The sequence below is a fragment of the Chaetodon auriga genome, chromosome 7 (assembly GCF_051107435.1).
Source record: "Chaetodon auriga isolate fChaAug3 chromosome 7, fChaAug3.hap1, whole genome shotgun sequence".
Lineage (NCBI taxonomy): Eukaryota > Metazoa > Chordata > Actinopteri > Chaetodontiformes > Chaetodontidae > Chaetodon > Chaetodon auriga.
The window spans coordinates 1,270,167-1,283,940 of NC_135080.1; the positions used below are offsets into that span (position 1 = coordinate 1,270,167).

At 47.8% G+C, this 13,774-nt stretch overlaps 1 protein-coding gene across 1 annotated transcript in view; it reads left to right on the forward strand.

Moving 5' to 3' along the window:
• Nucleotides 1-345: 345 nt before the first annotated feature.
• Nucleotides 346-13,774, forward strand: part of LOC143322943 (uncharacterized) — a 30,671-nt gene continuing 17,242 nt past the window's right edge. The window contains exon 1 of the mRNA XM_076734411.1: nucleotides 346-589. The gene's annotated coding sequence lies outside the window, so the exon portion shown is untranslated. The remainder of the gene's footprint in view (nucleotides 590-13,774) is intronic.

A 13,774-nucleotide genomic window follows, 5' to 3' on the forward strand; every position in this document is an offset into this window, starting at 1 on the left:
TCTCTCGCTCTTCTTTCTCGCGCATCACGTTCGGTTCGCAGCAGCAGCCGCGAGCAAATTAACCCCCACGAAGACCCTTCTCCTCCGAGCCCCTCAGCTGGGGGGGGGGTTTAGGGACGGCGGGGTCTGGTCAGGGGCGGGGCGGGTGGTGGTCTTCATCGTTGCTATGGGCAACCATAGAGGAGTGAGCGAGGTGGAAGGCGTACCGTGCGCTCGTGCGTGTGATCACATAAATGTGTGTGTGTGTGTGTGTGTGTGTGTGTGTGTGCGTGCGTGCGTGCGTGTGTGTGTGTGCGCGCGCGCGCGCCGGACCTGCCAACGTCCCGCTGCGAGACCCCTCGCGCCAATTCCGTGCCACACAATTGGCTGAGAGAGAGAGAGAGAGAGAGAGAGAGAGAGAGAGAGAGAGAGACGCGCAAGGGAGCGCGAGAGAGAGACAGACAGTGAGAGAGAGACATAGCCACAGAGAGAGAGAGAAGGAGGATGGTTGGTCGGATTTAGCCCAGCAGCGTCTTTTCCCGTCCAACACAACAAGCTTATTACCTTTCTCTCCACGCGCTTGGAAACGGATTTACGCGCACGAAAGGAGGTTTGTTTGGCTCTTTTATTTCTCTATTCTCTGCTCTCATCATGTCGCTGCTGTTTTCATTCATCTCCGCCTTTCATCCCCCCCACCACCTCTCACATTAACCGTTGTCTTCGCTCTCAGTTTGAGGCTACAGGTCGCGGGAATGCGTTTAATGGCGATTAGCTGGCAGGTAATTAGCCGTTAACGGTCACATTAACCTGGTCGTAGTCGTAGTAGGCGCGGGGAGGTGATGCTGACTGGGGGTCCTCGTGTAAGAGGGGCTTGTTTTGTCATGGTTGGAGGGTCTCCGCTGTGCGTGAAGAGACAGAGCGGCGGTGGCGGAGGGGGACAATGAGCGGGGCTGTTGTTTGGCGACGCTGCGCGCGGTGTGCCCCCAAAACCGTTGATCCGGCTGCTTCTGAAGCAACGGGGGAAAAAAAATAAATGAATAAAATAAAAAAAAGAAAAAAAAGAAAGAAAGAAAGAAAGAAAAAAGAAAAGATAGAAAGAAGGAGGGAGGAATGTGTTCAGCTTGTCACCCAGTAGCTCCGGTCTGGTGTCTGGTTCTTTCTTTCTCGTGGAGGAGGACCACAGACGAGCATCCACAGACATTGTCCGTGTTTGCGTGTCGGTGTGGAGCTCAGCGGAGGGCGCGCTGATCTGGAGTCTGTGGCGGAGAGCCGCTCCGCTCAGGGCGTTTAGACCTAAACTCTGTGCATCTGACATGTGTGTCTGTCATCTGTTCCTCTGCGTGCGTGCGTGCGTGCGTGCGTGTGTGTGTGTGTGTGTGTGTGTGTGTGTGTGTGTGTGTGTGTGTGTGTTTTCAGCGCGTGCACTCTGGAGAATAATACCGAAATTCCAAAGCGAGTGAAGTTGTTTATGCCCCTCGACGACAATAACAACAACAACAACAACAACAACAAGAAGGCAATAAAACAGAGAATATTATACAACGCGCGCGCAGAGAGAGGCTGAAAGGGGGCGGGGGGGGGGGGGGGGGGGGCGCGAGGGTCTCAGCCATTTTCGATGAAGCGCGTGTAAAAACGCACGCACATGGCGGCAGACAGACTGAAACCACATCATAATCACAGCCAGGCGTCCGCGTGCGACAGCGTGGACACCACCACCACCATCATCATCATCATCACCATCATCATCATCATCATCAGTGTTATTGTTAACATCGGTATTGATCATCGGTGCTGCGGTGTGTGCTCTGTGAGGACAGGGCTGGAGGGAGGAGGATGCCAGCCTCTTTTCTCCCCCACAATAGACAAGGAGGCTGCTTGTTGGGAATTTGGCGCTTCACTTGTTTTGCTCAATGGACCCACTGTGCCCCCCCTCGCTGTTGTTGTTGTTGTGGTCGGTGTCGAAGCCCTCCACTCGCTGCTCTTTTATCACCATTGATTATTGGAATCAGCATCCCTCTGGACGGCTGATGAGCTGATCATTTAGCGCTCTTTGGGGGCTCCATGTGCGGCGGGGGTCTGACTTGTCCCCCCTCGGCGTCTCGCGCAGCCGTCCATTGTTTGAGCTGCTGGTGAAAACGCGCTGAAGTCGGTTCATGAATTCACATGATAAACACTGGCTGTGAAAAGTGGCTGAACTGCTGCAGTGATTTAAAGTCTTCTTCATCTTTTTGTTTCCCTCTGATGTTTCTGTGAAACACAACAGTTTATTATTGCTGCCAAATGAGTCAAATATCATCTGATGAGCGGAAAATGAGTGAGGGAATTATTTTTTCTTTGGTGTTTTTTGTGTTTTTGGAAGGACGGGAAAAGGAGGAGACGAATAAAAACATGTCGCCATATTAGAAGCTTTTTTTGCCCCCCAAAATGGAGGGGGAGGAGGCTCAGAGGAGCTCATTAGCAATGCAAATTAGTGTTTCTTTTTTCCTTCAACGGGGGCTCGGGCACCTGCTGTCTCGAGCATGCGCGCGGCTGGATGGCTGACTGACTTCCTCCTCCTCCTCCTCCTCAGCCTCGGGAGCGCGCCTCCTCCCTCCTGCTCATTAGAATTATGTTCCATGTCCGCGGCGCGCGCACGCTATTGGAGCTTTGACGGATATAAAAAAAAAATAGGAAGAAGAATAAGAAGAGCTCGAGCGCTCCTCTCCTCCTTTAAAAGCGCCTGAGTGTGTCTCGCGCTCACAAGCGGCGTTTAGCATAACAAAAGGAGGTGGGGGGGGGGAGAGAACAGGAGGCGAGAGATGACAGAAGAGGAGCAACGAGGGGGAGTTTTAAAGGGAAAAATAAAACAAATGGGAGGAGAAAAGAAAGGAGTAAAGAGACAAAGATGGACGACGGGAGGTGAAGGTGAAGGGCCGAGAGGAGAATAATGAAGGAAAAGTTTTTAGCATTCATAATCCCTCTCCTCACCTCCGCATGGAAGCAAAGAGAAGTTCATTTTTAGGGTCAAAAGCTCCAACGTGTCCTCTGAAGACACATCTGTCCACATCACCGCTCACTATCTGTTCACGCAGCAGCGCCAGATTATTGAAAAATAAGTTAATGATCACTTTAATCAGCTCAAACTAAATCCTGCTGTGCTCTGAACACTTTATGAAAACTGCATAGAAACGCTAAATTAGGGTGGCTTCAGCAAAGTGTTGATGGTGAGGATGAGAGAAGGCCACAGGACCCTGAACGCATCGTGAAACAGGCGTAACACTGCAGAAGATGTAGAAACAAAAGAATAACAATAACTGATTTTATAAATATATGTTTTTAAGTCGAATTTTAATTTGATAAGCCGCCAAACTACGTAGCTGTAAAATGAGCAGAGGAAGAATGACGTCGAGTATTGGTACTCAAGTACTTTGTTACGTTGCACAGCTGGTATTTCATGACTTCAGTGAGCGCTGCTGGACTAAAGACGTGTTTCCTCATTACCTCTGAGCTCAGCTGTAAAACAGTTTGGGTTTCTTCAGTGTGTCAATAAGAAGTCAAACAGGAAGTTTGACCCGTCTGTGGACGTCCCAAACTACTGAGCTCACATATAATGAGGAGGTGAAGACAGTGTTAACATAACAAAAGGGTTAAAAGGCAAACAAAGGAAGAGGAGATGAGTGGAGGACAGGAAAGATGTGAAGGAGATAGAGACAAGATGAATGAAGGGAAAGAGAGAAGAAGAGTGCGATATTACAAGGATGAGAAGAAGATGAGAGGACGAGAGCATAAAGAGGGACATGACAGGAGACGAGGGATGATGGATTTAAAGGGAAGAGAAAGGGGAGCAGAATGTGCAAAGGAAAGGAGGGACAAAGACTGACAATGGAAGGATGTCAGGACAAATTAGAGGTTCAAAGAGATGTGGGACATGACAAGAGACACAAAGGAACAGACGAATGCAGGAAAAACAAGTGTAGGGGGATGTAAGACGAAGAAAGAGGTGAAGAGGAGGAAAAGACGAAAGGAAAGAGGAAGGAAGACAGTGAGTTAAAGAGGAGGGAAAGCAGTAGAAGGAGGAGGGTGGACGAGTGGAGGGAGAAAAGAAAGAAACTGATGTCAGAATGAGAGAAAAAGAAAAGAGGAGGTGAAGAGAAGAAAGGGGACATGGGTCAACGTCAGGAGGAGCAGGGGTAAACTGAGGTGAATGGGCAATAAGAGCAACAAGAGAGGAGGTGAAGGAGGACACATTCAAAGGCAGTGGACAAATGGCCAAAAAACAAAAGAAGTAAAACGATGAAGTGAGAGGAAGAAAAGAGGAGGAGAGGAGGTGGATGAAAGGACCATGGGACAAAGATGGAGGACAGGGGGTGGATGAACAATAGAGCCAACAGGAGGCAAATTAGGAGAAAGAGGAGAAACTGGAGGACAAGGATGAAAGAGACATTAGAGCTCTAAACATGGAGCTGATAAGACAGGCGAGGGGTGGTGATGAGGAGGAGGAGGAGGAGGAGGAGGAGGTAGGGGTTCATTCGGCGTCGACCACGTTCACGCCAGCTAACCGCGAAAAGTCAGACGAGCAGATGGAGGAAAATGGTTGCATAGACGTCGAACATGGCGTCTGCTGTGGCGAGACAAGGAGCAAATTGTTCTGTGGCGAGCCGCTCGGTTCCTCCTCCGTTCAGTTCGCATCACATGCACCTCGTGAGGGTTCCTAACGTCCGAGCGACGCCTCAAATCGGCGAGGAGAAGCATTCCTGGGCAGGTTCACCCAAGTCCATCCTGCCTGTGTGACCACCTCCATCCTCGCTCCGCCCAGAGGAGGTCAAAGGTGTCGTGCTTCTTTTATGGCCGTTTATGGCTTCAGAGGTGATCTTTGCTTCGTGGAAGCAGGAAGCTGCACGCCGGAGTTTATTGATCACCTTTACTGGTGACCGTTCTGCAAAGCATCCATCAGTTTTCCACTGATTTCTCACCCTGACAGTTTTTACTTTGAGTTACGTAACCTCCTGCCGCGAGCGCCACGTCTGCTGTCAGACGGACGCCATCGCTGTGCTTCAGTCTGCGATCCGTTCCCACGTAACAGTGACATCACTCTGACATGATGGCGTTCGCTGCGATGGCTTTCCAGCTGAGGGAGACGTCCGGTCTTTGTGAGGTGGTTTTCGTGCTGCAGGAACACGAAGGGAAAGCTGTGGCTGCGACACGGAAACGCCTGAACGGGATCTGTTTTGGAGATTTGGTGATTAATGTGCTAAGACGCTCACAGACTGAAGGCACTTCTTATTGAACCTGACTCACAGGACACCTTGATCAGTTTGTGTCTGCTGCAGGCCTGGAGGGTTGAGGAGGTCACGTTTGGGAAACATTGAGGTGAACCTGAAGGCTGAACTCGCTTCAGACTTCATGAACTCCACCTTCTCTTGGCTTGACAGAAAGGCTTTCTAGTGGAAGTTGTTTGATCAGTGAGGAAGTGCTGCTTTCAGGGCTTGAACCCGTTGTGTTGTCTTTATCTGTGGAGTCATTATGTGATTGGCTGATTGATCGACTGACTGAAATTGGACGGTTTGAAATCATTCATTGAGCCCTGATGACGAACGCTGCTGCTTCTATCTGTCACATCTGAAGCTGAACATCTTTGGGTTTTGAGCTGTTGGTCAGACAAAACGAGAGACTGGAAGACGCCTCGTTGGGCTCTGGGAGACTGTGATGGACATTTTTTTGTATTTTATGATGAATCAGTAACAGAGTACTGGATATTGACAGTGACGGCCCGGTGCAGCTCTACGGTGGACCTGGTCCATCCAGGTTTTCACCGACGTCTCCTGGACAAGACGCGGCTGGAGTGCAGCGAGACAACATGGCGCACAGTTCAGACGCAGCACAGCAGATATGAAGAGATTATTTGACCAGAAAATAAAATATGAAAAAAAAAAAAAAAAAACTCTGCTGGAAAGACTTAGGAGATAACATCAAATCGGTATTAAGCTACACAGACAGATAGCGTGGCCATGGATAAAATATTTAGCTGGATTTCCAAATCAGCCTTTTCCCCCTTTGCTCTGTGTGTGTGTGTGTGTGTGTGTGTGTGTGTGTGTGTGTGTGTGTGTGTGTGTGTTTCCCCCCCAAATCCTAACCGGCATGCCTGTTCGCTGTGGAAAACAGGGTCAGGCTGGAGAAAAAAGAGAAAGAGAGAGCGAGCACATGATGGGCAGATAAAGGCTTGTCTGTGTCTGAGGGAGAAGAGAGCGAGGAGGATGAGAGGAGGAGGAGGAGGAGGAGGAGGAGGGCCGTGTGATGAAGGGGCCTCTCTGTTGAAGGAGGGAGTTGCGGCTCTATAGAAGGCTCCCATGGTGGACAGAAACAAGGCATTTAGTCTGTGAGTCGGCCTCGGTAACGCCATAATAGGCTCTTATAATGATGCCACTATGGACGGGCAGCAGAAAAAGAAAAGACAGAATGTCCCTTTAAACTGGGGGCTTGTTGTGAGGAATGCCTCTTATAGTGTGATGGAGGTGGATGAGCTGTTGGGTGATTGGTAGGAACAAGAGCACGCCTGATCCGGGGGAGGGCACATGAAAACCTGGACCCGGGAACGTGTGATGAGGCCTGTTAAAACCTGAATTTATGCTGTAATCCTGACTCGTGTGGGTGAGGGGGCTCGGGTTTGGGTGAGGGGGCTCGGGTTTGGGTGAGGCTGAATTAGAGGTGGGAGTGTGTGTGATTGGATCGCTGGAGGACTGAAGGAACGGACTCTTCAGGTTGACTTTTGTCGGCTCGTTGAGGTTTAAGAACGCATAATTATGTTCATATACAACTAATCTGAAGCAGCAAATGTGTTTGGAAGGAAGTTTAACACCTCATATCAACATAATGAGGAAATTCTAATTACATATCTGGCAAATGACAAAATGTTCATGATGTATTTTATTTGTTTTTCTATAATATCCAGTTGCAGTCGGTGGAACATATGAAAAGTGAGAGAATAATTCATCAAAAATGTAAAAAGAGCTCAAGGATCAGGATGTGGATTCGTGTCTCTGGTGTCAGTCCGTCCACACGACTTCTGTGAGGTACAAGAACATAGAAACAAAATCGTGGCAGCAGTTAGCTTCCAACAAAGTAGAGGTAACAACCAGTTTGAGTATTTTGGAGTGAAAGGCAGCGAGTTTCTGTTGGTTAGGTGTTTAGTTTGCAGAACAATGTGGGGCAGAAGGATAAAGGGTTGGAAGGTGGATTATTGGAAACAGAAAATGGCGGAGGTTCAGGTCGCGGGAGTGTTGGGTCCATGATGCATCTCTGCCTCCAGGCGCCCCCGCAGCTCCAGCTATGCAGCCAAACTGTAAATGCTGCATTTGGGTGTTGGAGGTTTTCCTGCAGCCTTCATCAGTCAGACCTGAGCTGGAATTTAGACCAACAATCACAAAACTGCGTTGTTTATCTTTAAACTTTTAGCTTTGGGAAAACCATGAAGCTGAACGTTAAGGAGGATGAAGGTGAATTACAGCTTTGACCACCGGTCACTTTACACTGGTTCAGATATACGCTTCAGAAACCAAGATCTGATCAAAGGTTTGTTCAAATTGTTCAAACTGGAAGCTGTTTTCCTTTTCTTCACACTCCTAAATTTAGTTTGGAATCCACTGCACCTGGAAGTCCACATCACAGAGCTCTGTGTCAGAACCACTGGATCAACTGGTGCTGAAACGATCCTGTGATGAGACGTCAGGTCTCATGGATTGACAGCCAATACACTTCTACGCTATTTTTATCTCAGACTCGACAACCAAAGCAAACCACAGTCCCGAGGCTCTCGCTCTGCAGCTACATTAGAAGAACATTTCATTATTATTGGGCAGTGATGGGTTTGTTCTCTGCAGCTATGGTACAGACACGCAGTCATGGAGAAAAGGCGTATGAAACGTGATTAAACGGTCAAACTCCTGCTGCTCCCTGACTTTCATAACCTGTGTTTGTTCTGCAGTTCCTCAGTAAAAGCCTCCGAGGACACCTGCATGAACCCCTGACAGAAGAAAACCTTTTGATATTCAGATTTCAGCCGCATTCAAGTAACTTTTATTGCACCGTTGACTGTAGTTCTGTCTTAACTAGAGGCAGAAGATGGTTAAAGTGTAAACCCTCCTGTAAAACAAACCGGAGGTGACAGAGTCCAACGTTACAGGAGCACCGCGGGGTCGTTAATCTGTCTCAAATACCGTCTTTGTTCTCTGCCGTCAAATCAAAGCAGACTGGGTGACGAACACCGCTGCCTCTCCGTCCATCTTAAGGAGAACCACACGTCTAAGTGCTGGACGAAGGCAGCTGGACCTACTTGAGGTTCTAGAGGACATTTCGCCTCTCATCCAAGAGGCTTGTTGAGTTCGAGAACAACGAATAGACTTCACCTGCTTGACTTTTCAGGTCTCTGACAGTGAAGCAAAGACAAGCTACTGGTGCCAGTTCAGTGTCTGAAAACCCTCAGATTAAATCTTTCTCGTAAAACCATTTTTTGGTGTCAGAAAAGCTCCTGATTGGCTGCTTGTTGTCATTAGTGGAGTTCAGAGGCGACTGGTGGGCCTTTGACTTCTTTTAGTGGACACAGAAGGTTTTTGCATCTGCACAATGTCCACTAAAACCCAACTGATGATTTGACTGAGCTCAAATTTGTCCTGAATTGCAGATAAGTCATCACTGGCAGACTCACTAACAGCTTGACGTTCATGTAGCAGCCGCTGAACTCAAGTCACCACAAACAGTGACTGTTAGGCCAATGACGGGGCGCCATGCAGAGAGAACCCTGCTCTCAGCTCAGCTAACATGCTTGTTCAGCATAATGAGCATCAGTCTATCATGTATCATGTAGCCTGCATGTGACTGTGCGCGCTGGACGGTGGTTCCCACACTGTGACGGTTCATCAGCGATCAATAAATCATTGAACGTCTAATGCTCTAACTCTGTTCCAGTCTCATGATCAGCTTCTGACTGAATCACTGTAGTCTTCCTTATCAACTATTTCATGTTTCACTCACTTGATTCTTACACTGAAAATAAGGGAAAGTTTTTCATATTTTTGGTTAAATGGTCGGTGGTGCTTTTGGCAGGTCTGAGTAGGTGTGTGTGTTTGGTGGTGGAGCGTTAAGCTTGATGACAACATAAAACCTGTTGACTAAAGCCGTCTAAACAGAGTCTGGTTTACTCGTTCAGGGCTGGACCATCCTTGTTCTTCATGTTCTGAGGATGTGCAGGTGATGTGTTGTCCTGCTGGGAGCGGCTCTCTGTGTTTACTGGATATCTTCCTTCACATGTGAACCTGTGTGAGGGCTTTGCGTGCAGCCTCTCCTGATCCCTCTGATGGATTTAACAGGCTTAAATCAAGTGTCATGTAATTTGAAACTTTATTGCTCCCTGCAGGGAAATCCTCTTTTCTCTTGACCCTCTACTCTCAGAGGTCAGAGGTCGGAGGTCAAGGTCAGCTGCAGAGCAGGACTTCGACCTGCAGGTTTAAGGTTTTGCTGAAGGACGAGTCGGTCGGGAGGGACGGTTTCCGTAACATTACGTCATCCTGCAGCCCCGCCAACATGTTAAAGGCACAATCTGCAATTTAAATAAAACCAAAGGAGACGTTCTAACAGGGACTGGAAGCTGCATGTTTTAGCTCCTCGTTGTGGGACAGCTAGCGTCCCCTGTCCATGACGAGACATAAGCAGAGCAGCTTTCACTGTTTACTCCGAGCTCAAGTTTGTTCATCTCAGACTGTGTTGACTTTTCATTGCCTTGAGCTTTGGTATCTGGAATACGCTCAAGCTGGAAAGCGTGGGCCGTCATCAGTCTCATCTGTGGCATGGCTGCATGTTAGCGGAGTTAAATGTGGATTCAGAGGTTTATTTTTATATTTAATCAGCTCTGATGTGTTTAAAAAGTAATATAACAAGACTGAGGCACAGCGCTGCTTTGACCACAATGCTGATGCTCACAAAGCTAGCATGCTAATGTTTTGCAGGTAATATGTTTACCCTGTTCACCATCTTAGTTTAGCATGTTAGCATGCTAAAATGAGCTATTTAGCACAAAACTCAAAGTCCAGTGAGTGACATTCTGGCCTGTGAGCGTTAAGATATTAAACTGAATAAGCTGACCTGCTGGTCAAAGGAGGAGGATCACCAAAGCCATCAGAGTTTCTTGAGGATCAGAAATGGATCTCGTGGCGTGCAGACTCATGAAGCTTGCATGTCTGGAAGTGTAGTTCATGTATATATCATGTGGTGAAACGTTGTCAGGAATGTTATTTGGTGCAGGCTTTAGGAACCACTGCAGCAGATAAATAACATGCTGTTCCATCGATCGGTCAGACTGTTCGATCATACGCAGCATGTGATGTTCCTGTAAGTCACAGGGCCAGAAACACACCGTCTGGGCCTCTGGAGACACTCAGCAAATGAGTTGTCAGTCTTTATCTCTCCTGGCCTTCAGATCTCTGACCGTTATTGTTTCTTCATATAATTGCAGTACAGAATGTTGCTCAGATGACCTGTCTGTGTCTGTGCATTATTGTATTTGGTTTTCAATCAAGAACTCTTTGAAAATCCCGCAAAAATGCAAACCAGTGTCTTTCTTTCTCTCCCACAGTAACAATGAACAAACACTCTGTTGTGAACCAGCACACAGAAATCTTGCTCAACATTTTTTTTGTGGAGGAACTGAGTTGAAAATAAATGGACCCTAACAGCGTTACACATGAAAGCCTTTTCAGAGCACCCCCCCCCCCCCCCCCCCCCCCCACCCGGCACTGCTCCTGATGCAAAACTACAACAGCAGGGATAATTAGAGAATTGTATTTTGAAAATATAGGTCTGCATGGTAATGAGGGCACAACGCAGAGCAGAAAAAACTTCAGCTGAGCTTAGAAGACGAGCGGCTTCAAGGCACATATTGAGAAAAAAGTACTACAGTAGATTAAGAAGCAGATCCCACACACACCGTGAGTCTCCACAGGGCCATGACATCTGCAGAAACGCAATAACAGCAACTTATCTGGCTGCTAAGAGAAGATCAGAGAGAACAACAACGCACACGTCTAAAGTGTAGCTTAGAACTTCCTCTTCTGATTAATCTCCTCATTATTTTCTCCATTAAATGATAAATCAAACAGTTGTTAGAAGCAGTGAAAAATGCCCATCACAGCTCACAAAGATAACCAGTGTCCTCTCACAGGAGAGCCCAAATCATATCTGCAGCATCTGGACGCCGCGAGGGTCCGAGCAGACTGTAAACACGACCGTCTGCAGCCTCCAAACGTACTACAAGCAGCTCTGTTCATTAAAAATGAATATGAGGGGGAGAAAGGGAGGTTGTGGACATAAAGGAGTGACAAAGACATGAATGGAGAGAGATTCTCAGACAGCAGCAGAGAGACCGAAACACACGCACAGTGTGGTCCTGTGGGCTGAATCCAGTTTAAATTGGCTGCTCTCCTAGCTCAGGATTAGACCTGGTCTTAATGCCTTTACACTAAAAGGCCGGTCCGTTCCCTGCGAGGGCAATCTGCTGCAGGAACACACCAGGCTTTAATCCACAGCAACAACAACAACAACAACCGTTTATCTGGCTGAAGCTCGCCAAGGCAGATCACACTGCGCCAGGCTCGCTCGTCCTCGTCCACGTCAGCGTTCGGATTCTTCCCGTCTGATAAAATCAACGTGTGAAAACACAGAGAACGAGACATCCAGAGCGAGGGAGGAGACGGAGGAAGCAGATGTAGGAAGTGTTCAGGCCCGGCGAGCATGAGCAGAACCAGCTGCCGAGCGGCTTCTGTTCCTGGCAGCCATCTTTGTTTGAGGCCATGAAGAAGCAGCTTGTGAGATGATTTCGAGCTCAGAAACAGCAGCAGGACAGAATAAGACCAATAAAACCTTTCTGATAATCGATTAATCATTGACAAAGCAAAAACGTCTCGTTCCAGCTTCTCTAACGAGAAACTCTGACGTGTTTCTCTCTTTTATATCATCGTAACCTCGACTGGTGGTCAGAACAAAGATGTCCTTCGGCTCTGGAACTTTTAATGGACGTATTTTAACACTTTCCTGACAGTTGACAAACACGTAAAACAGAAAATCTGCTCATCCTCGCTGGAAGCTGCAGCAAGAGAGTGTTTTTGGTGACGACATGACTTTTGCTGTTTGGATGAAAACCAAAGAGACTGAACTGCTGAACTCAGCCTTCATTAGACCAACAGGTACAGATTCAGAGCAGGGAGTTAGTGATCAATGCCAAGGCCAAACTACAGGAAGTGTCCACTATCAGCCTGCTGGCTCACCTGCCAACAGTCATTTCTAAAGGGGAAAAAAAGCCACCTCACCTGCTCAGAGTAAAACCAGGTGCTGGGCTCACTGAGAACTTACTTCCTGGATCAATAATGCTGCTGGTTTGTGCCGAGCAGCCAATCAGGAGCCAGTTTGATACACAGACTTTGTTTTGCTTTGATCTGATTGGCTCACAGTCAGACTTGTGTACGGTGTCCAGCAGGGACAAAGTTTGCAGCAGGCAAAGAACAAAGATGTCGTCAGACTTTATCAAAGTGACGACGTGTTCTGATTCATCCTGTTACGTCTGTTTTACCTTCTGATGCTGTTTGTTGGATTTTTTGGCCCTCACATGAAAAAATGAGATATTTTCATGCGTCCTAAAGAGCAGAGTGACCATGTTTGTGTATATTTGAAGGAAAATCAGTTTGTGGTTAAAGCAGCGACAGAAGAGATGAAACGTTCCCACTTTGATGCGCGAGGCGTCAGAGCAGAACGTGTGCCTTTGGATCATCGTGACGGACGGCTGCTGCATGTGAGCTTCAGTCCGCCAAACGAGACGATGTCCACTGAACCTGCTGGAGGATCAGTTCGTCTGTCTGAGAGCAGGATTTCTCTAAAACCTGTTCAACAGATCTCTATGAAATCTGGCAGACAGTTCGGCCCCTAGCCAAGGAACAATTGATTTGTGTGTTTTTTTAGAGTGATTTGGGATTTTGTTGTGTTGCTGTGAAAGTAAAGGAAGCCTCGCTTTCTTCAGGGATGTTTTTCAGCATCAATATACTCAATTTGTCCTAAATGGACGAAATAAGACTGAAGTGTGCTGGGTTTGTGTCCAGCAGCAGGCCGAGAGCTCGATCAGGACTTCAACTCGTCCAAAAGGTCCACTCTTCCATGTGTTCTGGTGAGGATAGTCTTTGTGCTTACGGCCGTTTCTGCTGTCAAAATCTACAATTCATCAAGAAATAATCAACCAAACCCGCAAAATAATTTACCGCAAAGGTCTGCAGATCACCTGCGTGTGTTAAATCTGTACGTTCATATGCATCATATCAACGTTCCTTCAGTGACCTACTTCAGACTACCTGTGAACGTATATGAGCTCTCTCTTCAGGTGGAGGCGGGGGTGGTGGTGACAGCTTGGCCAGACGACGCCAAGCAGCAGAGCGCTGTTTGAGGCGTGTTTGAGGCGACTATGCCGGGTATTTTACGCCCAAACAGACATGATTTTGCTCCTGAACCTGAACAGACTTTAACCGCCGCTGTGGTTTGCGGACGTTCGATGCCAGCATGGATTGAGCTGTTGTACCTCGTGTCTTCTGACCACATCTTCAGGCTGTTTCTTGCTGTTCGGATGGCCTCTCTGGGAGGACGTAAGGATGAGAAGTCTGCAGTCATATCCTCCTCCTGGATCACTGCACTGCTGCATCACTGCCTCCCTGACCTCTGTGGAACGGTGTCTTCGTTGTCTGGACACAGCGAGTTGTACAAACACACGTTCGGACGGTCAAGCGCCTCC